General features: G+C 41.8%; 1 long non-coding RNA gene across 2 annotated transcripts in view; it reads right to left on the bottom strand.

The window, feature by feature from the left end:
* The window catches only part of LOC119964813, a 77719-nt gene that overhangs the window by 12192 nt on the left and 42430 nt on the right, over positions 1 to 23097 (bottom strand). The window contains exons 3-5 of one of the 2 annotated variants that reach the window (XR_005460370.1): positions 19423 to 19533; positions 5257 to 5347; positions 949 to 1083 (exon numbers count right to left, since the gene is read on the bottom strand). This is a non-coding gene — a long non-coding RNA (uncharacterized LOC119964813). The remainder of the gene's footprint in view (positions 1 to 948; positions 1084 to 5256; positions 5348 to 19422; positions 19534 to 23097) is intronic. The other variant, XR_005460371.1, reaches the window with a different exon arrangement.

Below are 23097 nucleotides of genomic sequence, written 5' to 3'. Positions count from 1 at the left end.
GTCCCACCCCCCCCACCCCCCCAGAACCGGTCCCAATGCCCCAGGAATTTGAATCCCTCCCTCTTGCACCATCTTTCGAGCCATGCATTCATTCTATCTATCCTGGCATTCCTACTCTGACTAGCTCGTGGCACTGGTAGCAATCCCGAGATTACTACCTTTGAGGTCCTACTTTTTAGTTTAACTCCTAATTCCCTGAATTCAGCTTGTAGGACCTTGTCCTGTTTTTTAACCATATCGTTGGTGCCTATGTGCATCACGACAGATGGCTGTTCACCCCCCCCCCCCCCCCCCCCCCGCCGAATGTCCTGCTGCCGTTCCGAGATATCCTTGACCCTTGCACCAGGGAGGCAACGTACCATCCCGGAGTCTCGATTGCGTCTGCAGAACCGCCTGTCTCTTCCCCAAGGTGGAAGGGAACAATGTTGAAGCTGTGGAATTTTCTTTATGAAGTATTGGGAACTCCTAATTTGGATTGCAGTCGATTGGCAGTCTTGCATGTCAAAATTGTAAACTCTTCTTAAAATTTTCCGCATGTTATAGGGGGAAGCCAGAATTTCAAAACGATTCACAGAACTGAAAGGGGGGGGTGGAATCCAGAAAATTCGGAAATACTCAGCAGGCCGGACAGCATATATGGAGAGTGAAATATCATTGCTATTTCAGGTCAATTACTTTTTATCAGAACTGTTGAAAGATTGTGAAGAAATATGATGGACTGAAACGTTAGTTCTGTTTCTCCCTTCACAGATGCTGAGTGACCTACTGAGTATTTCTCGCATTTTCTGTTTTTGTTTCAGATTTCCAATATTTTCTTTTGACGTTATAGGGGAGTGAATCTGGAGAGGAATCTGAATGTTATGTGCTACTGACATGATGTCTTATAGCTTCAAACTCTAGAACAGACAAAGTCCTCCAAAGATGTACCAAATGCATAGAACTACTTACTTTTAAGTGGGGAATGCCTATTTCCAAGCCATAGTGGCAGAAATGCACCTCCTGCTGGCCTGCCATGGGTCAACATCAATCATAGCCACAAAGAAGTCCATGCTCAACAGCTGTCAATGCTAGAGCTGCAGGAATCTGATAAGATAAAAAAAATTAAATCTGAGTGGGTAAACCTTAGAAGTAAAAGGCAGATTTTGAAAACAAAAAAAAGTAAAAGCTAAGAGAATGCTTGAAACCCACACCAGCCCAGTCAGCATCTATCGAGACCATCATCTATTTTGATGAAAGATTTGCACCAGCAACATAGTTATCTCTTCCTCTCCATGGGCCTCAGCTTGCTGGTGTTTTCTGTTGGTGTTTCAGAATTGTGATGAAACCTCCTGTATTCTATCAAAAACTTGGAAAATCGAATGCTCGATTCGATAATGGTCATCTGGTTTGTTGCAATATTTGGCTAATTGGGGATGGTGGCCACAATAAAGGCCATTTTATTGGATGAACACAATTTGCATTCCAGGCAAATGAAAGATTGAATCATGTTAAACAAGATACTTTTCCAAACTACTTTCTCCATCACAAAGTAACCTCTGACAGGACATTGCAATAAACGCTTGTTGACTGAGGTACAGAAAGCTAACTTGTTTTAGTTTTCGTTATCATTTGTGGTCTCGTGGAGTGGATTTCTGATCAAGCCGAGAGGAAGTCAAATGTACGTCTGAACAGTCAATGATTTGGTTTTTTTTAATCAGTGGAAGTAATTGCAGCAAAGCTGATGATTCATTCGCACAGCTCAGTGCCATGTCTCCCACTGAACTCTTATCACTTGCGAGTGCTGACAACTGTGGCTTCTGTGGCAGGTCAAGTTTCAGTCACCATTTGAATCAGCTCAACTGACCTTCAGACAATTTCATGGAGGCCAGGTAATTGGAAAACCCGCAAAGCATCAAATCTCCCATCAGATGTGCTGTGTCATTCTAATTACTAATATTTCTGCATTTTGTGAGGCGGTATGAAATGAATCTTGACAACAATGGATGGAAGGTATTGTTTTGAGTGACTGTACACGGAGGTTACATTTTGATCTCTTATGCAGATTTGTAGTGAGGATTGAATACACAAAGAGCGAGTTGAAAGTTCAAAACACAAAATAAATGATACCCAGTCTCCCTATAATCAGCAATGTGAATAACTACAGTCATCAAGTGATTAACTGGAATACCATGTTAAGATTGGAAATGCAAACTGGTCTTTAAGTGTTTGGTGTGATTCAGGCTTTTAAAAAAAAAAGAAAACAGTAAGTGGCTTCATTTTTTGGGATCAAAGATGATGCAAAAATGCACACCAGATTTATACTCCAACCACACTAAATTAGTATTTAATGTGTGAGGAATTGGGACCTCCTTCTAGAAAGGGAATGACCTAAATATTAAATGTTCCATTTTGTATTCTAGTTTTAAAATTAGTTAGCTACAAAATGATTATAGTGGAGACCCAAAGCAACGTTGAAAACGATTTTCGTGAAGGAAAAAGAATAATAGTAATCTCTCAAAATGCAAATGATTCTTGGTGCATTTGGAATCCAACCTAACAATGACTTGAAAGAATAATCAGGACTTTTTTTCTTCCAACTAATTGTGTATTTTCCCGATCAAATTTGGTAAGTGTACAACTTGCAAATTTAAATTGCAGCTACCCAGAAAAGGTTGGGCACTGCACCCCTCCCACCCCACTGCACTTGCTTAAAATCTGACATTAAAGTAGAAGTGACAGATGTGAATTTGGGATCAAGTTGTGTTTGATCACTGATCTCCACAGGGGCTTTGAATTGCTAACGGCATCTGTTGTGGAAATCGTCAGTGACCTGTGCCAAATTGAAGCAACTGTCTTAACCAGCCCGTCTGGAGGACGCGGTGTGTGAATTAGGGCATCTTCTCATAGTTCATGCAGCCTGGCACAGCTCAGATTATCTGACCCATGTGTTCTGCTTTGACTGAAGAGATGAGATTTATTGTAAGAAGGGGTGGAGGGAGGGGGTGGGGGGTAGGAATCATCTTTATTTCTATATCCAATTGCATCCGTATACCTGCTTGGATCAACATGATCTTGTTCAGTCTTTAATTATTAAGAGCTTGGGCCATCCCTTTAGTCAATCCTTAGGGCAGCTGTGGTTGTGACCCAGGGTACAACAGGATCAATGTCATTTTGCCCCCTTCCAGATCAACTGGTTAAATGCTGAAAAAAATAACATCTCCCTCTTTTTTCCCTCCCGCTGTGAGGGCAAGATAAATTTCATGACTGGCCACTTCAGAACTGCCAGCAGGAATGTTCTGGAAACAAGTTGAGGAGCAATGTGTTGCTGTGAGAAACAGGTGGTCCTGACAGTTGTGCTTCTTGCCGTTGCTCAGTGTGGTTCGACTCAAACCGAGTAGGAAAACCCACCCAGTGAAGTGAAAAGAATTCAAATATCATTGAGTCAGTGACTCCAACAGTCGGAACTTTCTGGTACTGAGTCAAGTCTCTCCTACAGAGATGTTGGCCTAGCCTAACATTAAATGCTTTTAATTTTGGAAGTGCCAACATTTAATTCTTTTTATAAAAAAAAGTTCATTCATTACCACATTCCTTTGGGGACATCGTGACTGATGTATTTCCATGAGAACACCCCACATAAAAGAAGCTTGAAGCTGCATTAACAAGACACATTCCACCCACAATCAAGAAAGCCAGGTTTGTGCTTCTTAATGTGGTTGTGCTATTTTAAGATTATGCAGTCCAGCAGCCAGGAGGGTCGTTCGAGTTAATATGTTCCATATTGCAATGTGATTATTTTTAAACACTCTGCTCAGATTCAAGCAACTTTGCTTCACTCTAGCATTGCAAATGCTCTGATTGAGGTGGGAACATTTTGCTACTACAAGGGAAAATATCCAATGTTCCCAGGCTGTTGCATTACTAACAGTAACAGTTTGCAGCCAAACGGACATGTGCGAAACATTTGCCAACAAAACAGATGTGAACTCAGTTAGCCCCATAGATGGTTGTCTTTGGTTACTTTTTAATCCTTTCATTTCTGATAATTGAATTAAAATCTGTTTTCTGGTCAATATAGACTTGAATCAATACACAAGGAGTTCTGATTGGATCCTCTCCCCAAGACAAATAAAATCTTTACTAAGCTAACATTGATTTGTCACAAAGTCTCGTTTAGTCTGGCTCCATTTCGGGAATAGGATTTTTTTTCCTCGTCCCTTTCAGAATGAAAATTGACTGTCCTCATTTCTGTGATTGTTACGAAAGCTGACAATCCTGTCATCTCAATCCCTTAAGTGAAACATGTTAATTTGTCATTTGCTGTGCGCCTTCATGAACAAGTCATGCATTTAATTCCCCTCGGTTTACTCCCCAACCTCCCCAGAGGGCAGGCTTTGGCCCCAGCCGCTGTATTGGTACCATGAATTCCTTTCTTTCTGGGTCAGTTTATTTAGTGAGTACCGAGCTGAGATCGCAGTCGGCATTGCAGCTCAGCCTGATTCTATCTCCACCAGAACGCCACCATTCATAGGAGTCCTACTGTGATCCTAGTCACTGTCCCAGTTCAGCTCAAAATCATGGGTTCAATTCCTAGATTAATTTTCTTTCCCTCTGCGTTTTGTAACGCATTGTGATCTGCCGATGAATAATTGGGAAAAGGATGGTTTAGACCCCTTATTGGTTAAATATAAAATGAACATGTTATGTCGGTAATACAACTACTTCAAAGAGAAATGAGATTGTTACGGCATTGTTCCAATCTATCAAGGTTTTAATCCCTGTTTTGCAATGCTGTGACTCTACACTGATCCCAATGAAGCAACTTTCCATGAATTTTAAAGTGAAAATATACATTTTTTTTTGTTTTCCTTCTCATCCTTCACATTCCTGAATTAGTTGTTTTCTGCTTCAACCAGTTAGGTGAATGTTCCCCTACTTTGGCGCCTCATTCGACCGCAGTCACCATGTAAACAGCTACACACCCATTTCCAGAACATATCGCATTACTTCAGTCACTTCAACAATCTTATCAAGTTTAGGCTAGTTCATAACTGAAAACTCTTTGAACGTTGGAAAAACTTTCTTAGAAACTTAATTGCAAGCTAGTTTAACCTATTTAAATGGCCAATGAGTTAACAGTTCCACAGAAGTCACTCCTATCTCACAGAGTTCACTTTTTGTTAGCTGCTAAACTAAATTTAATTACTCATTTTTTTAATCAACCAAATGATGCACAGGATCCATTAATAGGCACATCTTAAGGAAATATGAACAAACCTCTGTTACATGCTTGTCCGTGTCGATAATCCTGCTGTGATGGCATTGATCCCTTTAGGATAATAACAGGAGTCTTTCCTGAGACACTGTGCTGCAAAGTAATCACACAAGGGACTTTAAATGGGCTTCAGATCTGCCTGAATAATGGTCTGGGGAAGTAGAAAGCTTTTAAATACTGGCTGTGTAGGTGAATCATAAAGGGCTGGATTAAGATGAGCTAGTTTCCATGCAGGAAGTTAGTGGGCTCCGTCCCAATGCAGCCAACAAAAATAAAACTTTTGATATTTGTAACAGGAACAATATTGCTCCACCCTCAATTTAAAATTATATTTTTTATGTTCTTAATATTTTAGGAACTTGCCTTAAAAGTTAAAACACAACCTGACATTATGGTAGAAACAAATGCAATAGTAACTTTCAAAAGGGGATTGAAATATTTGAAAAGGAAAATATGTGCAGGGCTATGGGGAAAGAGCGGGGGAGTGGGACTAATTGGATAGTTCCTTCAAAGAGTCATGACCTGAATGGCCTCCTTTCTGTACTGTAATTCTGTCATTTTGTAATTGTCCTAGTTTCTGAGAAGGTACTGGTGTATTGAGTACTACATTTGAAAGATAGCGGTGACGAGGTTATGCTGTTGAATGCTGGCATCTTTTGATATTTTTGTAGCTGCTTTGCATATCGAAGAAGCAAAGTAATTCTGAAAACTCAAACCAGTGGAGAACAGAAACTACTCAAAATCTGGAGGGTTTATTTTGGTTCTGAATTATGAACTAACATTAGCTGGCATTAAGACTTGTGGGTCAGCAAAGTTTCATGCTTTTAGCATGGAAATGATAACCACATGTTAATGTATTTATTATGTACAACTTTGTTCTAGTCTACAATGATGCACACATTCAATGAGGCTCCCTACGCTTGAACATAATCTCATTGGTGAAGATGTGTGGAGAAGTGAAGGGGGTCTCTACTGTCAGAGGGGTTGAATTAAGCACAAGACTAGCACAGCTTTGTGGCTGTACGATGGATAAATATGGTTTAATACTCGATTCTTAATATTTCCTTCACAACAATGTGTGGTTTCTCTGCTCCACTAAATTAATCAAATGAATGGATCAAAAGGATATAGGACAGTTCTGCCATCTTCCATTCATCATCCCTGGTACCCCGCTTTCCTTTCCTCTAAGAACATTTTGATAATGATACCTCTGATACTGGAGTCAAAGCAATCACACATAAAGACCTTAAAAATTGCTGGACTAAAATTGACCTTTCTACTGAAATAATAACATAGATCTAAAGGCTATAACTTAACCAACATTAAAACGACTTTAAGCAGATGTAGAAAAAATGGCCATCAATATTCTTTAAGTGGTAAAAATTGCCCACTTGACTCAGATACTCAGGGAATGGCACGGAAACACTTTAATGGAATAAAATGAGGTCTGCTGACCAATTTTGCAAAGAAACATGACTTCAAAGCAGAAAGAATTAGTTTCTGACTGAAAAGTAATTTCTGAAGTGGATTTACTGCCCATTATTAATTGCACCCTGGGCTTTCTCGCTCTCCAGCAGTCTGCGTCCTTTGATCTGAGAGATTAGACTAATTGCTACTGTAAGATGTTGCAAAGCACGCTCAACGGCTGAGCATGGAAATCTGTATTGAAAATTAAACCTGTCAAGTTGCATGATGAAACTGGAATAAACTCAAACTGAAGAGTGAGGCAGCCATCGGGTCTTTTAATTCAGCATCATTGAAATGTCAAATGATCCAAGTATCTGACTTTGTGTGAATCAGTGTTTTCTTTGGAATATAATGCTTACAATCCCAGGGATCAAAGAGCACTATTAAGGAGAGCAAATCTAAATCATGATACTGGTACTTCATCCTGTTGATGATTCCTTACTGTTTATTTGTTCAAGTGCTTGCCGTGTTATTCATCCAGTTTATTTCAACTGACAAAGCAGTCACACCTCATGGATAATTTCTCACAATATTCCAAGAATACAAGGGAAGTTACATTCTTTGAAACAAAATTAGAAACCCCTTGGTTGTTTTTGGCTGCTTAGTAAAAAATTAAACCTTCCCTGTTGTTTTAATGAGATTCTTTTCTTTTCTCCTAACCTTTATTTACAGTGAATAATACTAAATTCACGGCATCTTATTTGGCTACATGATTTGATTTTGTCCCTACTGGCAGCATGAGGCTCAGAGGTTCAGTCTCTGCATTTGGAGTTAGCCGTAAGTTAACAATGGACTCTGGGGTCTCAAAACCCAACAGGATTTTTCATCCACCTCTTCTCCTTCAAAATATATGAAACTTCCCCTCTGGAAAGTAGTGACAAAAACTGTTGATCAGCGCAGCCAGATGCGACTGAATAAGGCTTACCAGTCTGTTGAAAAACAAAAGGTTTGTCCTAGAACTTGCCATGCATAGACTTCAAATACCTTCGATCATTTGAGGCTTTGAAACTCTCACTTGCTAGTATTTCTCTGCATATAACACACATGGGCTATGCATCCTGATTTGCACTGGCAAAATTAACAAAGCCATACCTCAAGAAATCATCTTTATACTGCTTTGTTCCTGATTTCAGCTAACACTAGCACTGCTTTGTCCTGACGTGGACATTCCTGAGCAGCTTTCTCCAGCAGATTCCGTTGTGAGATTCTGACCTGTTTGTGTCTCTGGCCATCTCTCCCTTATACCATGACAATCCTACTTCAGTTCTTCTCGGTCCTGTTATCTTAGTTGCTCGCAGCGAGAAAATGGGAGGAATTTTTCCCACGTGATTTTGTCCTAAAAGTACGGACATACAGGCAGCACGGTGGCTCAGTGGGTTATCACTGCAGCCTCACGGCGCCGAGGTCCCAAGTTCGATCCTGGCTCTGGGTCACTGTCCGTGTGGAGTTTGCACATTCTCCCCGTGTTTGCGTGGGTTTCGCCCCCACAACCCAAAAAATGTGCAAGCTAGGTGGATTGAACATGCTAAATTGCCCCATAATTGGAAAAATTAATTGGGTATTCTAATTTTTTTTTAAAAGTACGGACATACAAGACATCAGTGTACATGCCAGGCACGAGACCTGCTCTCTGCCACCCTTCTGGCCGGAAGACTGCATTGCTCCATTTAAAAGCCGGTCGTGGCCGGCTTTCTCAAGTTTAAAAAGGTCGCAGCAGTTGACCACTTCTCGCGCAATCGCGACTACTGCGATCAATCGCTCCACGACCCTCCCGACATCCACCTGTGACCAATCCGCGGGTCGTGACCCTCAGTTTGAAAAACCCTGCCTGATGGTGTCATCTAGATCAGGCTTGATGACTGTCTACTTCATTCCAAAACAAGAGCATTGCCACCACCACCTCCTGCACTGGGTGTGATCTCGTCATCCTTTGTGTGACACCAGGAGAAAAAAACAAGGTTGCTCTGATAACGACATTTAGTTCCCCTGCAGCCCAAAATAGTAATGGAAAAATTGGTAATTGAATTTGTGGCTACTGATTTTTGTATGAACGTTGGAACGTCATTCTGATTCAAGAGCACAGGGCTTGAAATAAAAGCTACAAATATTTGTGTAGGTATGAGTATTTCAGGGGGCGGCACAGTGGTTAGCACTGCTGCTTCACAGCACTAAGGACCCAGGTTCGATCCCGGCACCGGATCACCGCCCGTGTGGCTTGCACATTCTCCCCGTGTTTGGGTGGGTCTCACCCCCACAACCCAAAAGACGTGCAAGGTAGATTAATTGGCCACACCAAGTTGCCCCTTAATTAGAAAAAAAAAGAATTGGGTACTTTAAATAAAAAATATATATTAAAAAAAATTACATGTGTATGTATTTAAAATGTTAGCCTGCAGTAAAGTGGCGAAATGAGATACAAGGACTTGGGCCCATGTGGAGGTCTGGTTTAACGCTGCCCAAATCCTGTTTCAAACCAAGAGCCTTTAAATAGCCATTGGAAAGAGAACACCATCAATTTTGCTGTCAGTCTGGATTATCTGCCAGCAAATTAACAGCAATGGTCAACCCCACATCACCCTGTTTGAAATATTATTGTATAAAGTATGCCCAGAGCAATAACAATACATTACCTCCATATTAGCATAAGACCAACTCTATGAAGTAAAAGTAGCAATGGATTAGATTTCACTTAACTAGAAAATTGAAACTGAAGTACGTATCTGCTGTATTAAGGGCAATGCTGTTATCATGGATTGTTCACTATTCTGACAATATTTTCTATAATGGTTTGTACACCCATCAGACGGCTTTTTAAAGCTCATATGCACCAAAAGGTTGAGTCCAGAGTTTAGGGGCACAATTTTTTCATCTCCCAGCACATGTTTCTCGGCGGCGTGCCATTCGCTGGCGGCGGGATTCTCTCTTCCCGCTGCTTGTCAATGGAATTTCCCATTGAAGCCACCCCATGCCATCAGGAAAGACAAGGGTGTTCTGCCTATGGAAAAGGGGATCCAAATAGACAGAAATTCCAGCCTCGATCTTCAGTCACTCAGAGAAAAGTGAACCAAAAAGTGGAACTGATTTGGATCAAAACAACCTAATTTGGCTAGCATGTTCTTCGATGCATTAGCTGTAATCTTCCTTTCTATAGCTCACACATTAAAATATACGATGCTCTGACCTTTTATAATGATACACATAATTCTGGAGAATGAATGGAAACAGAACCTCAATTAAACCAAATATATAATGGAGGGCAGAGCAGGCCACTTTTAATGTAGAAAGAAAGCATTCCAAAGCACCTTGGAGAGGCTGAGGTAAGGATTCTCCGTTGTGAGTCAGCCCCGCTCAGCTGTGAGGGAGGATGGAACTTTTGCCACTCTCCCATTCACTGCAGAGGAACTGGAGAATCCCCGCTGCTGTGAATGGATTGGTAATCCCGCCCAATCCAAGAAAGGAAGAGGAGGATATGCTAGTAGGGTGAGATGAAGTAGGAGGAAGCTTGAAGTTCTGTGTAACATTCAACATACTGTTGGGAGTTTCAAATGGGAAATTTAATTTGTTAAAGATGCTGTGTTCCCTCTGATGAAATGAAACTTTTAAAACATTTTTTAAAACCCTTTTTTGAAATAGTCCGTTTCCTTGCTACAATATAAAAAGGCTACTTTGAAGAAATAAGGAGTAGAACTCCAGTCATCATACATTATCAAAGACTGCATTCTTTTTCCCCCTTCCTTCCTCAGCCTACAGAAAAAAGAAAACTGGTGTAAGCAATACTCGCTGATTGCTATCTGCGGTCCTATAATCTAAGTGGAGCCATCTGGACTGATTCAAACTTCCATCGGGCCCCAGATTGTCAGTCTCAGATACTCCCGATGTTCCTCTGGTCAGGAGAGTGGGACGGACAACAGTCAGGTGGATGCAATTGGAGCTGCTCCTTGGTCTATGTGTTTTTTTTTTAAATCACCTGCCTGCACAAATCTATTTTTTGCCAATGGGGTCTATTCATCCCACTTTGCTGCTGCTTGAAGTTTTCTTGACTCTGCAGCCCGCTTACAGAATACCTGGTATGGCATCAGTGTAACATTTATTTATATCTATCCCCGTCTGAGTTTCCAAATAGTTTGTACATCCGCTATTTCCTTGCTCCTCCACCTTCAGGTGGAAAAGCCTCTTTAGGCTCCGTGCACCAAATAAGGCTGTGTTTAGCCCAATGATCTGTTAAAAGCTCTGGTATGAATGTACAGCAAAACAGATTAAAGTGACCTATTTAATACATATTGGGTGGCAGGAAGGGTGTTGACTTGGTACCTCATTTTGTGATGTTAACTAGATGTGTGCAAGCTCCAATTCAAATGAAACAAAAACAGAAAATATTGGACAATCTCAGCAGGTCTGACAGCATCAGTGGAGAGAGAAGGGAGCTAATAATAATCGCTTATTGTCACAAGTAGTCTTCAATGAAGCTACTGTGAAAAGCCCCTAGTCGCCACATTCCGGCGCCTGTTCTGGGAGACCGGTACGAGAATTAAACCCATGCTGCTGGCATTGTTCTGCGTTACAAGTCAGCTGTCTTAGCCCACTGTACTAAACCAGCCCCATATGTTTCAAGTCTGGATGACTCTGTCAATTCTAACTGTTGTGCACTGTATCTGTAAATACAACTTCAAATCACATCCCCAGACCTAAAGTGTTGGGATAAGTATCTTCAAAGCTTATGGTTGTGTGTCCTTGTTCTTTGGATCACCTCTGCTGCAGCTTTGCGAGTTTATGCACAGCACAGCAGTCTAGAATGACACTTTATCATCCTCCGAATACAAAAGTAATGAATGATTTGTGATGGAGTTGATGCTTTCACTTTGCATCCATCCACCTTTGTTCTAATGGTCAGCTCTGCTGTCAGGCCGATGCATCATAGCTTTTCAAATTGCACGGTTGCTTAGAATTACAGTCCGGAAGCAGACAGTCGACCCAAATGGTCTGCGATTATTATACTCAATATGAGCCTCCTCTTACCCTACTTTATCTTCCCCTATCAGCACGTTTTTTTCCTTTCTCTCTCACGTACCTACCTAGCTTCCCCTTAAATAGACCTATGCTATGTGACAGCATATTCCACAATGTTATCACTCCAGAGAGGTTTATCCAGAATTCCTTCTTGGAAGTCTTTAGTTACGGCACCTAATTTTGGGCTCCCCTGTTTACCTTCTATTCTTGGTACTGGGCAATATTTACGGCATGTATCTCACCATGACTTCCCTGCTCTTCAGTGCCATTTGATCTTTAAGATCCACCTGACCGGGAAGACAAGACCATCGTTTAAAATTTCATCTCAAAGGTAGTGGTTGAGTCTTAGGAGTGAGCTGTGATTTGAAGCATATTGAACTTTGTAAGTTGCCATGAAGATGTACTTTATGCCAAAGAATGATTTTTATTCCACAGCCTGGAAACCTGAGGTGAACTTTTAAAAACAGACTTTTTGAAAACGTAGAGAATAAAGTGACTTGAACTCACCACCCAGGATGGCTGACCCCAATTTGCATTACTATACATTGAGACAGTCTGTCTGCAAACCCATCACAAACTATGATTTCTGGGAATGTGAAGGACTTGCATCTCCTGTCTCAATATCAAGGCATATTTGGCAATCACCTGAGGCATTCAACTGTTGAAGCTGGGTCATTAAGACTGGCTTGGACAATGGGACAGTTTCTGAGTTGGCTTCCAGGCATGCCTGATCAAGCCTTCTTTGGAATACATGGACAACGTATTTTTATGAATTTCCTAGCAGTTGGAGAGGAAGGTCACATGACAAGCCAACCTTTTGTATGTTTTAAGCACATGTTTTCTCAGCAGAACTGTGGACAAGTAGCTTAGGGGGAAGACCCAAATGGAGCCCTTCCTGCTTCCTTTGTTTTTTTCCAACCCATCTAGTAAACTTCGAGCTATATGTGCTAACAGCAATCATCCAGGGATGCCCTGCTGTAAGCGGAGATATCTAAAAACGATCCAACTTAACATGACCATCTCCCGAGAAACAACTAACTCAGTCGTCTAGTTTTTAATTTGAAGCATTGAGACCATTGAATTCAACTAAAAGCCAGCCAAGCCACCAAACTACAGGCTGTAGCTAAGGTTTTTCGGCTGGTGGGAGGGGGGGGGGGGGGGGGGGGAAAGAGGAGAAGGGAGTTCCCCTTCTTGCCATCTGGAGAAGTTTGCAGCAAACACATTACCATTGCTACGCAGCTATTTTACACCCAAGGGCACATTCATTGACTGGCAGCAGGGCTTTTACTCTTTCTCTGGAGGAAGTCCAGCCTCAGAGTTACTAGCCAATCTGATTGGCTGATAGCTCTCATCCCAGCAGCACCAGAAGCTGCAGTGGGCATGACTGGGACTACAAGTAGTCCCCAGAGTCCAAGTCCTGGGAATCCAGGATCAGGTAGGTTTTGGGGGTCTCAGGGGTGTTGGCAGAGAGGCCAGTGGTACAAGAAGCACCCGCAGGTGCCACACCTTTTGGGAGCCACCGATGTCGAAAGGAGGCTGTTGATTGAGGTGTGCCTCCCCCCCACCTTCCTGCCAGAGGCCTGAGCAGTGTTACATTTGGCATCCTCCCCGAATTATTCCTGCCCGCTGGAAAATTGAGGCCGAGTGGAAAATGGCCCGTGGGTGGTCATTAATTGCCCACTTGAGGGCCTCAATTTGGGGAAGGCAAGGGACCAGTCTAAGCCTTACCCATTGAGTGTGTGTGTGTCTGTGTATATTTTGTTATTTTACTTAGTTTGATTGTACTTAAACTGATCTAACTTATTTCTTTGTTCAACTCAAGAAACCCACCCTATTGTTTTTTTTATGATTACAATGTGTAAATAATTAAGTACTCATGAAATTGGCAAAAATATATCTTTCTCAAGAAAAAAAGCCACTGTGGTCAAATGAGGAGGACAAGACAAGGAGGGGAGCCATTTGACTCCTCCTCACCTGGTTGTAACATAATAGTTTAATGTTGGATGTAACGCCGATTGTGCATGGGTGTTTCACCTTTATTTTTCAAGCTAACTTTAGCTAACTATGTGATTAAGATTGATTTTTGGAATGGGCAAATGAGGTTTTGTCTATGAGCAACTCACCACTGACTCACATTTTCTCTTGTAGGACGCTTACTTTCGGCCCAAGTACAATGGATGAACATTTCCACTGTCTGTAGGAGGATCATTATGAATTCTGTTGTGTAACTCTGCCTGCCTCGGCCTTTCTTTAAAAATACATTCAATTTTGCTCTATTTGAGACAAAGTGCTGTGCCTATACACTTAAACAATACACACAGTGCAGCTGAGAAATGCTTTGGCTGAAGTATTTTGTACAGTTATTTCCATTCAAAAAAAGCATTCATAAAATGACTTTCATCCATTCCAACTGCAATGCTAATCTTTCTTGGCATTTTACTGTGAGTGGGTTTTAGAGACTTTAAAATCCATGGGGTAAAGATTCTGATGAGCTTCTCGATGCATGCTAGGAGCCCATATTACATATCTAGTTTGTGCATTCCTGCCAATCATTTTAGCTGAGGTTTGCCAGTCTGTACCAAGGAACGCATCATCATTTTCATCCCTCAACTTCAAACTTCAGCATGAGGTTTTTAAAACACACAAGTGTGTAAGGAGCACAGATTTTTGTTTTTTTCTCTGTCACAGCTGCGTTTAAAGGGGTGGTGTTGCAGTATTTGGGATTTGGAGTAAATCAAGTACTTCAAGAAAATGATATTGGTGATCTGCGTTTTGTTGTTTCCTCAAAGTTAACAGACAAAAAGGGTAAATCTGCATTGATAGAGATCCTCAATGTACCCCAAATGCTTCACAAACAATTAATATTTTCAAAGTGCGTTGGTGGTTGTAGGCAAATGTGGAAAGATATTTTGTGCCTGATTATCTTTTAAAAACTACATTGGGAATAATGATTGCTTGATATGAATATTTATGTAGTGTTAGTTGAGTGAACCGTGGTCTTCAAATCATGTCTTGTGATCTTTAATATCCACCTCAACAAAAGGAACTGTAGTCAGGGCTGAATCATAGGTAAGTGCTATATAGAGGCCAATTTTGCGAGATTTGATTTAATCATTTTAAAAATGCTAGTTCAAGTTGTAACAATGTCATCTCAGGTCCAAGCGAAGCACTTAAACTGTCTTTACTGGGGCAGCACGGTGGTGCAGTGGGTTAGCTGAGCAGCCTCACGGCGCCGAGGTCCCAGGTTCAATCCCGGCTCTAGGCCACTGTCGGTGTGGAGTTTACACATTCTCCCCGTGTTTGCGTGGGTTTTGCCCCCACAACCCAAAGATGTGCAGGCTAGGTGGATTGGCCACGCTAAATTGCCCTTTAATTGGAAAAAATGAATTGGGTACTCTAAATTTATTTTTAAAAACTATCTTTACTGGATGGTGCTCTTTGCAGGTAATCATTTTTGACTGTGACTAAATAGTCTTTAAGTGAGCTTAGATACATTGGAGATGTGATGGATCCATCATTGATAGTGTAACAACATTAGAAAGGTGACATTGTGGTTTTGTTTGTTTTATTGTATGAAGCATTTTTATATCAGATAGGAATTTATGTAAAACTTTTCATGGAACAAGATCTTTACCAGATTCAGCATGGGTCTTGTTACTTAGTCTATCCTATTTCCATACTTAGTTAGGTGATGATTTAATCCCTTTTCTTAAGCTGGCCACTTGCATTGATCAATTCATGTCATCGTGGTGCAAGTAATTATCCTATAGATTTATTTTTTTTTGCAATGAACACGTACAAGACTAGTTCCTGAAAGGATCGACAATTGAAAAATAATGGAAAATATTAAATGTATTGCAAACAAAGCAAGTTCTTTATGAAACTAATTGTACAGAATGATGTCTAGAATATACTTGGCTCTCAACACACCGTAGTTAACAATATCCCCTGAAGAACTGTCTAACACAACAGACCCAACTCTATACTTTCAATTTACTGCAGTAAGAAACAATGTCCTATTGTTTCCAGTGATGAATGCCTGTTTTGTCTAATTTTCAAGTGTTTGCTCTTTAAATTCAGAAGCTTAACTTTTTTGATTTCTTAAGACAATAGATTTCATCTTCAAATCACACATTAATTTAAATGGTAGTTATGTTAGACATTGCATTAAAACATTCATTCAATGCTGTGAGTATGCTGCTGAAGAATATTTCAGTGTAACTGAAATTCACTTCTGTTATTACATGCTGTTCCTATTAACATACATCACTGCTTAAAAATCCCATTTTCCATGTCATGTCTGGGGAAGAGAACACAAAGGAGAAATTGGAGGGGGAAATCACATATAAGCCAATACCAATTTAAGCATTTTGACAATTTCTCATTCGCCTTTGAGGATGTACGGTGTGGAATTTTCTGAGGATGTAAGGTGTGGAATTTTACTGCTGACTGGTTTGGTGATACCTGATGGAAGCACCCATTCTGCTTGTGGCAACTGACACACTTAAGTGGCAAATTCAACTGAAGGAAATGACCTCTGAAACCAATCCTGTCCTTGCCCAATATCCACAATCATGGACTAGCCAATAGGGTTCATTGGAAAGCGATCCAGAGTGGACAGCTCTACCTAACTGCCCCTCCCCAGCCCCAAAAGACTATAAGCTAACGATTACTAACTCGTGCTATTCTGGGCTCAAACTCCATTGATGGGGATTATTCCTCTATTTCCACCTCCCCATTGTGCTCCAAAACTATTAATGGGAGGGGATTCAAATGGCCATACAACATTGGTTCCTTATGCCACGCCACTAAACCTATTCCCACTTCCAATTACTAAGTGTGAGTCTTATCACTTAGCCTTGCAAAGCTTAATGTTTCCTTTAACCTGAATGAATAGTCAGAATTTATGCCCCAAGTTCAAAATCGAGCTTTGTCTGTAAGTAGTAATCTTGTATTTTAGATGCAAGAAAAATGTTTTGTCAGGCCTATTTCTGTTTTATATGTAATAATTAAACTTGAAAACAGGTGCTTAAAAACTGACGATAAATCTCACCAATGGATCTTTTTTGCAGAAACAGATTTAATAAGAGGATGAAACATTCTATTTTCATGTGTGGTTATGTTTTTTTTATGCCCAATTCAGGAAAAAAATGGAAAGATATAATATAAAAAAATGTACCCTGTAATGATGCTTCAAAGGTTTTTTTCAAAAAGCATTCCTCTTTAGTAACATACTGTACTGGAAACCAAAATACCAGATGTTGCATTTGCACCAGATGTTCCTGCTTTGAAAATTCAAGAAGTCTTGGCAGAATGGTAATTGATGGCATGACTCCAGCACAAAGGCGTAGTCTTTAAATTAGTACACGGTGTGTTGATTCAGACAATTTGTAAACTGATGGCATACTAATTTCTGCAAGTGATCGTTTCTCTCTTACTTTCCTCATCTATTGTTCTTCCAAGACTGCAAGAAACTACAGAGAGTCGTGAACACAGCCCAGTCCATCACGCAAAACCCCTCCCATCCATTGACTCTGTCTACACCTCCCGCTGCCTTGGGAAAGCGGGCAGCATAATCAAAGTTTCCTCTCACACGGGTTAGAACATAGAACATACAGTGCAGAAGGAGGCCATCTGGCCCATCGAGTCTGCACCAACCCACTTAAGCCCTCAATTCCACCCTATCTCCATAACCCAATAACCCCTCCTCACCTTTTTGGTCACTAAGGGAAATTTATCATGGCCAATCCACCTTTCCTGCACGTCTTTGGACTGTGGGAGGAAACCGGAGCACCCGGAGGAAACCCACGCAGTCACGGGGAGAACGTGCAGACTCCGCACGGACAGTGACCCAGCGAGGAATCGAACCTGGGACCTTGGCGCTGTGAAGCCACAGTGCTAGCCATTTGTGCTACCGTGCTGCCCGTGTGGGTTATTTTCTCTTCCAACCTGTTACCCAACTCCTGAATGACACTCTTATGGACTGAACTGATCGCTCCACACATCTTCCCCATTGAGTAGTACTACACTCCGTATGCTTCACCGAATTTCCATGTCTACATATTTACATTGGTGTTCACAAAATGTCCTATGTTTTTTTCATGTATGGAACAATCTGTCTGGACTGTAAGCAGTATAATATTTTCACTGTACCTCGGTACACAGGACAATAAATCAAATCAAATCAAGCATGATGCCAGTGTGGGTAATTCTGTGCTTTGCCATTATCAGGTGCAGCAGGGTCATTTGAGACTTCTGGATATGGTTGTCACTGCCCTTTTGCGGGTCACCTCATTCTCAACGTTATGAGCACCATCCAACAGTCGAACCAGCAATAATATAAACAGAAGTGCTAGAAAAACGCAACCGGCCGGGCAGCATGTGTGGAGAGAGATACAGAGTTTACATTTGCATCCACTATGATTATTCGGAGGAGTCATATTGGACTCGAGTTAACATTTCGTTTTTTCTCTCCACAGATGCTGTCAGACCTGCTGTGTTTGTCCAGCACTTGTTTTTTTATTTCCAATCTCCACAGTATCTGGATTAAAAAAATATATATTGTGGAACAAGTAAATTTTCAGTGATAATGGCAGAAGAACAGGGATCTCTCTTTTTTTAATAAATATAGTGTACCAATCTTTTTTTCCAATTAAGGCACAATTTAGTGTAGCCAATCCACCCAGACTGCACATCTTTGGGTTGTGGGGTTGAGATCCATGCAAACATGGGGAGAATGTGCAAACTCCACTCGGACAGTGATCCCGGGGCCGGATAAAACCCGGGTCCTCAGTGCCGTGAGGCAGCAGGGCTAACCACTGAGCCACCGTGCCACCCCAGAAGATCTGGAATCTCAAGGGACAACAGCTGTTTACAGGCAGAGGATCATTCTGGAAAAGGTCTTGGGATGGATTCTCCATCGGCAGGATCCTCCGCTTCACCGGCACCGCACACACGCCCGCAGATTTCCCGACGGCGTGGGGGTGCCCACAGTAGGCAACCCCACTGCCGGCCGGTGGCGCGCCGCACCAGAAAACCGGTGCAGTGGGACGGAGAATTCCACCTCCTGGGTTTCCTTCAAGTCTACATGAGGAAGGCAACAGGAAACCACTTCATGATTCTTTTCCCTACTGCTCATTGAGATTTAAAATAGGAGGTTCTTCCGAGCAACTGAAGAGGAAGTGCAACTCTTGGAGTAATAAGCAGAGGATCTGCACTCGGCAGATCACTACTATATAATTAGCAGGGTATTTCATTTCATTTTAAATGCATCTCTTTTCCTCCACCAAACTCTTTCTTTCTTCTCTCATTCTTCCTTGCCTCTCCCCTCCCTTTCACTTTCATTCTCTGCCTATCCCACCTTCCAATGTCTTCTCCAAATACTTTGTATCATTTTGTTACATGTGGGGCATTATAGAAGAGCAATCTGTCCCACAAAAGATCCCGTTGAGAATGATGAAGACAACTCAGAGCGGAATGAAGAATGCGATGATCCAGCTGTACATCACAAAGATATGAGTTTTGTACATGTTTCTGGACATAATTAATTTTCCTGCCAGCACTGTAGCACATTGGTGAGGATTGAAATAAAAAACACTGACTTACAAAGATTTACAATGAAAATCAAAACAGTCCTATCAGATCTTTATTCAATTTACCCTGAAGGCAACTAATACGGAAGTGTAAAAACTTACATTGAAAAAAAATACCCTTTTCCATTATTTTCACAGTTGTTTATAGGTTCATTTCACTCGGTTCTATTATCTGGTTTCAATCCACATGCAGCCTATCTTTTCCTTTGATCTCTGAAAGGAGAAATATAAAGAAATTTAGAGGAGGAATTGATGTTCCAGTGATTAGCACCTTTCAGCATGTTGCACGAAAAGCATATCTGCAAATAATTTGTTATAAAATGGTTGCACAACAGTATACCATTTTGATTTGATTTATTGTCACATATTAGTATACAGTGAAAAGTATTGTTTCTTGCATGCTGTACAAACAATGCATACCGTACATAGGGAAGGAAGGACTGCAGAATATAATGCTACAGTTACAGCAAGGTGTAGAGAAAAGATCAACTTAATACGACGTAGGTCCATGCTGTTCTTGAGTCGGTTGGTACGTGAACTCAAACTTCCAAGCAGTCTCTGAATGCTGTCAAATACTGGGGGGGGAAAAACACCCTGGGCGGCGTTTTCTGGTACAGAGGTGGTTCATTATCAGCAGGATTGGAAGATCCCGCTTACAGCCAATGGTTACGACATTTTGCGTGGCTCACCGGTCCCGCTGCCAGGAAACTCTCTGTGTGCACCTTCAGCAGGACAGGATCCCCTCAGCAGGAAGGGCCAGAAATCCTGTCCTCTGCATTACTTCAAAAAACAGGAGTGTCACATTTTTTTCGCACATTGGTCTCTTGTGTTTAGGCTTTCCTGTCACTTGCTGCCCTGGAATTCGATGATATAGCAAATAGAAATGAAGACTATTGTCCTAAAGTACACTCAATCCAACATAAACAAATTGGATTACGTATCTTCATAAGGTACAGTAAGAAGTCTTACAACACCACGTTAAAGTCCAGCAGGTTTATTTGGAAGCACTAGCTTTCGGAGTGCAGCTCCTTCATCAGGTGAGTGAAGAGGTAGGTTACTCAAACACAGCATATAAAGACAAGGCCAATGATGCAAGAGGAGTGAGGAGTAGCATCTATGTGGTTAGTTATTATGATAGTCAAGGAGGTTCCAACTATTTTGGTCAACACTAATAACCAAATAAACTTGATTAGTATGGACGGCAAGGTAGCATAGTGGTTAGCACCGTTGCTTCACAGTGCCAGGGTCCCAGGTTTGATTCCCGGCTTGGGTCACTGTCTGTGCGGAGTCTGCACGTTCTCCACGTGCCGGCGTGGGTTTCCTCCGGGTGCTCCAGTTTCCTCCTACAAGCCCAGAAAGACCTGCTGTTAGGTGAATTGGACATTCTGAATTCTCCCTCCGTGTACCCGAACAGGTGCCAGAATGAGGCGACTAGGGGATTTTTACAGTAACTTCATTGTAGTGTTAAAGTAAGCCTACTTGTGACAATAAAGATTATTATTAACTAAATCAAATAAACGGATGGACAATTAAAGGGACAGTCCTCAAAGGGAAACTGCCTGAACAAAAGGTGAATCACAAATGAAACTTAAAATATCAAATTAAAAGGTGATTAAAGGGGTCAATAAGGCACTCCAATCAGGCACAGTAGGCCATGAGGGTGCTAGTGAACACTGTATTCTTGCTCTCCAGCGACACCCGGTCGCAAATGTAGCCATGGTAGACGGGGCACACAGTCGAGTCGGATGACCCCGTCGGTTGCCCACTGTCTGGTCCTGTAGATGGCAAGTTTGGCCAGGCCCAGGTACAGGCTCACAAGGAGGTTCTCCTCCTTCCCAACCTCTCTCTGTACCTGCTGTGCAGCAGCAGCCCATACAGGAAACCCCTTTATGCTGTGCAACAGGGCACAGAGGGATTTTCCGTGAGGCGGCTCAGGCTGTGGGGTTCTGGCTCCAAAGGGGAGCTTCGGGGAGGGAGGTGTTCGTAACCAATGTGAAATTCTGTTTCAGCAGGGGTGCACTCAGACGGAGGTTCACCGCAAACGTGCGCCACCTCGATAGCCATCTGGTCCAAGGATGACCGTTTTGAAGTGAGGGATGGTGTTAGTCGCAAAGTGGACAATCACCACTGCCTATTGCCCCAATTCATGGGGTGTTTTAAGGCAGGGAAGTAAATTAAGTCCACAACTTTCCTATTGTTGTCCAGTGGAAAATAACTTCACATAACAGGGCATCTTCCATGTTCAGATTACCTTCCCCTGAGCGGAAAGACCACAGTTGCTTTCCAGCTCGGGCTCCAGTTAGAATTGCACAGGGAGTCCAATTGATGCAAAACACCCCCAATTTGGATCAGTCCCTGAAGCTCCAGCCTGCTTTCGGCAGGCGCCTCTACCTGCAAAATGATACAGCAGGCCATCAGTCAGGATTTGAGCAGTAAGTAAATGCTTATTCGTAATTGCCCACCAGCCAAGTGGGTAGGAGTACATTTCAACCACCCTCCTTTGCGTTTCCATACTGTGGATATGGATCAAAGGTCCCCAAAACTCAACCTATTTTGATTGAAGTTGCAGAGCTGCACAAGGTGCAAACAAGATCTGTCTGTAATGATAAATTACAGAACCTAAGCCAGTGGTGACTCATTTTAGGAAAGGTTCAAATAGCAGAAGGCACAGCAGATGTATTCTCTGCAGACTCTTGTGCATGTGCCTGTTCCCAGAGACCTCCTTGCTCCTTTGGAACTGCGACAGCGCTCAGGTGCTGGGACTGACAGCCAAGTCAAACTGCATGGCCTCAGGGATGTACTGGCTCCACACGGGCAGCACTCCAGAGGCACTTCAAGCAAACCCGAGACATTGTGTCTGCGGCAAAATAAAAAACAGCAACAAGGGGCTCAGCTGCAGCCGATACCATCAAACACTGACTGTCTACAGCCCGGAGTCATTTACTAGGTGTGGGATTGCAGCAGACTGAAAATGGAGACTCACGGAAGTTTCAAGTGTCTGTGGGTTGCTGCTTTGGATAATTTTAGACCCCCTTAGTTGATCCATTCTTAGCTAATGACATTAAACTTTTGATGGTTTCAGTTTCCAACTGTGTCTTGTCCCACTTCCTGTACTACATTAAGACAGTTACTGGTTTCAGATAACCTAAACTCAGCTAAAATGATGAGAACAGATTAAAGTCATAGATTTATGAGTGGAATTAAGACAAATAGATGCACAAAATTTTCAGCTTTACAATGGAATTTCTACTTGGTACTAAAGTGAAAACAGGGCAGAAAGGCTGGATGTATAATATCTTTCTAATGGTACAGACATCACTGCACTCTTTCCAGTATTCCTTAGTTTTGATTTACGAGCCTCACAATGCAGCGTGACTTACTTTTGAAAACAATAAGAGACACCAAAACAAAAAATTGTTGAGAAGAAATGATCAGTTTGTGACACCAATAGGATCGTCCCCTGTTTGTCTGACTACCCAATTTGTCAACTAAATTAAGCAACCAATCTCCTTTAGAAGGAGCACATGTCTGGGTTAAAGCAGCTCTTGGCACATTAGAAGTAACAATTTGAAAGTTAACAAAAAGCAAAAAAGTGAATTAAAATCATAAATGTCTGAATATTCTGGAGAGGAGATAGGCAATAGAGATGTTCGAGCTGCAGTTCAGGCAACCCTACTGAGAACAGTCTCCATGTGGGATCAATTTTATTACTGATTGCTGATTTAGTGTCCAGTCTTACTGCACGTTCGTTTCTTCTTCCTTCAACCAATGATGCAA

The sequence above is a fragment of the Scyliorhinus canicula genome, chromosome 4 (assembly GCF_902713615.1).
Source record: "Scyliorhinus canicula chromosome 4, sScyCan1.1, whole genome shotgun sequence".
NCBI lineage: Eukaryota > Metazoa > Chordata > Chondrichthyes > Carcharhiniformes > Scyliorhinidae > Scyliorhinus > Scyliorhinus canicula.
Note: the sequence above shows the minus strand (reverse complement) of the source record. Positions and strands in the feature narration are given on the sequence as shown.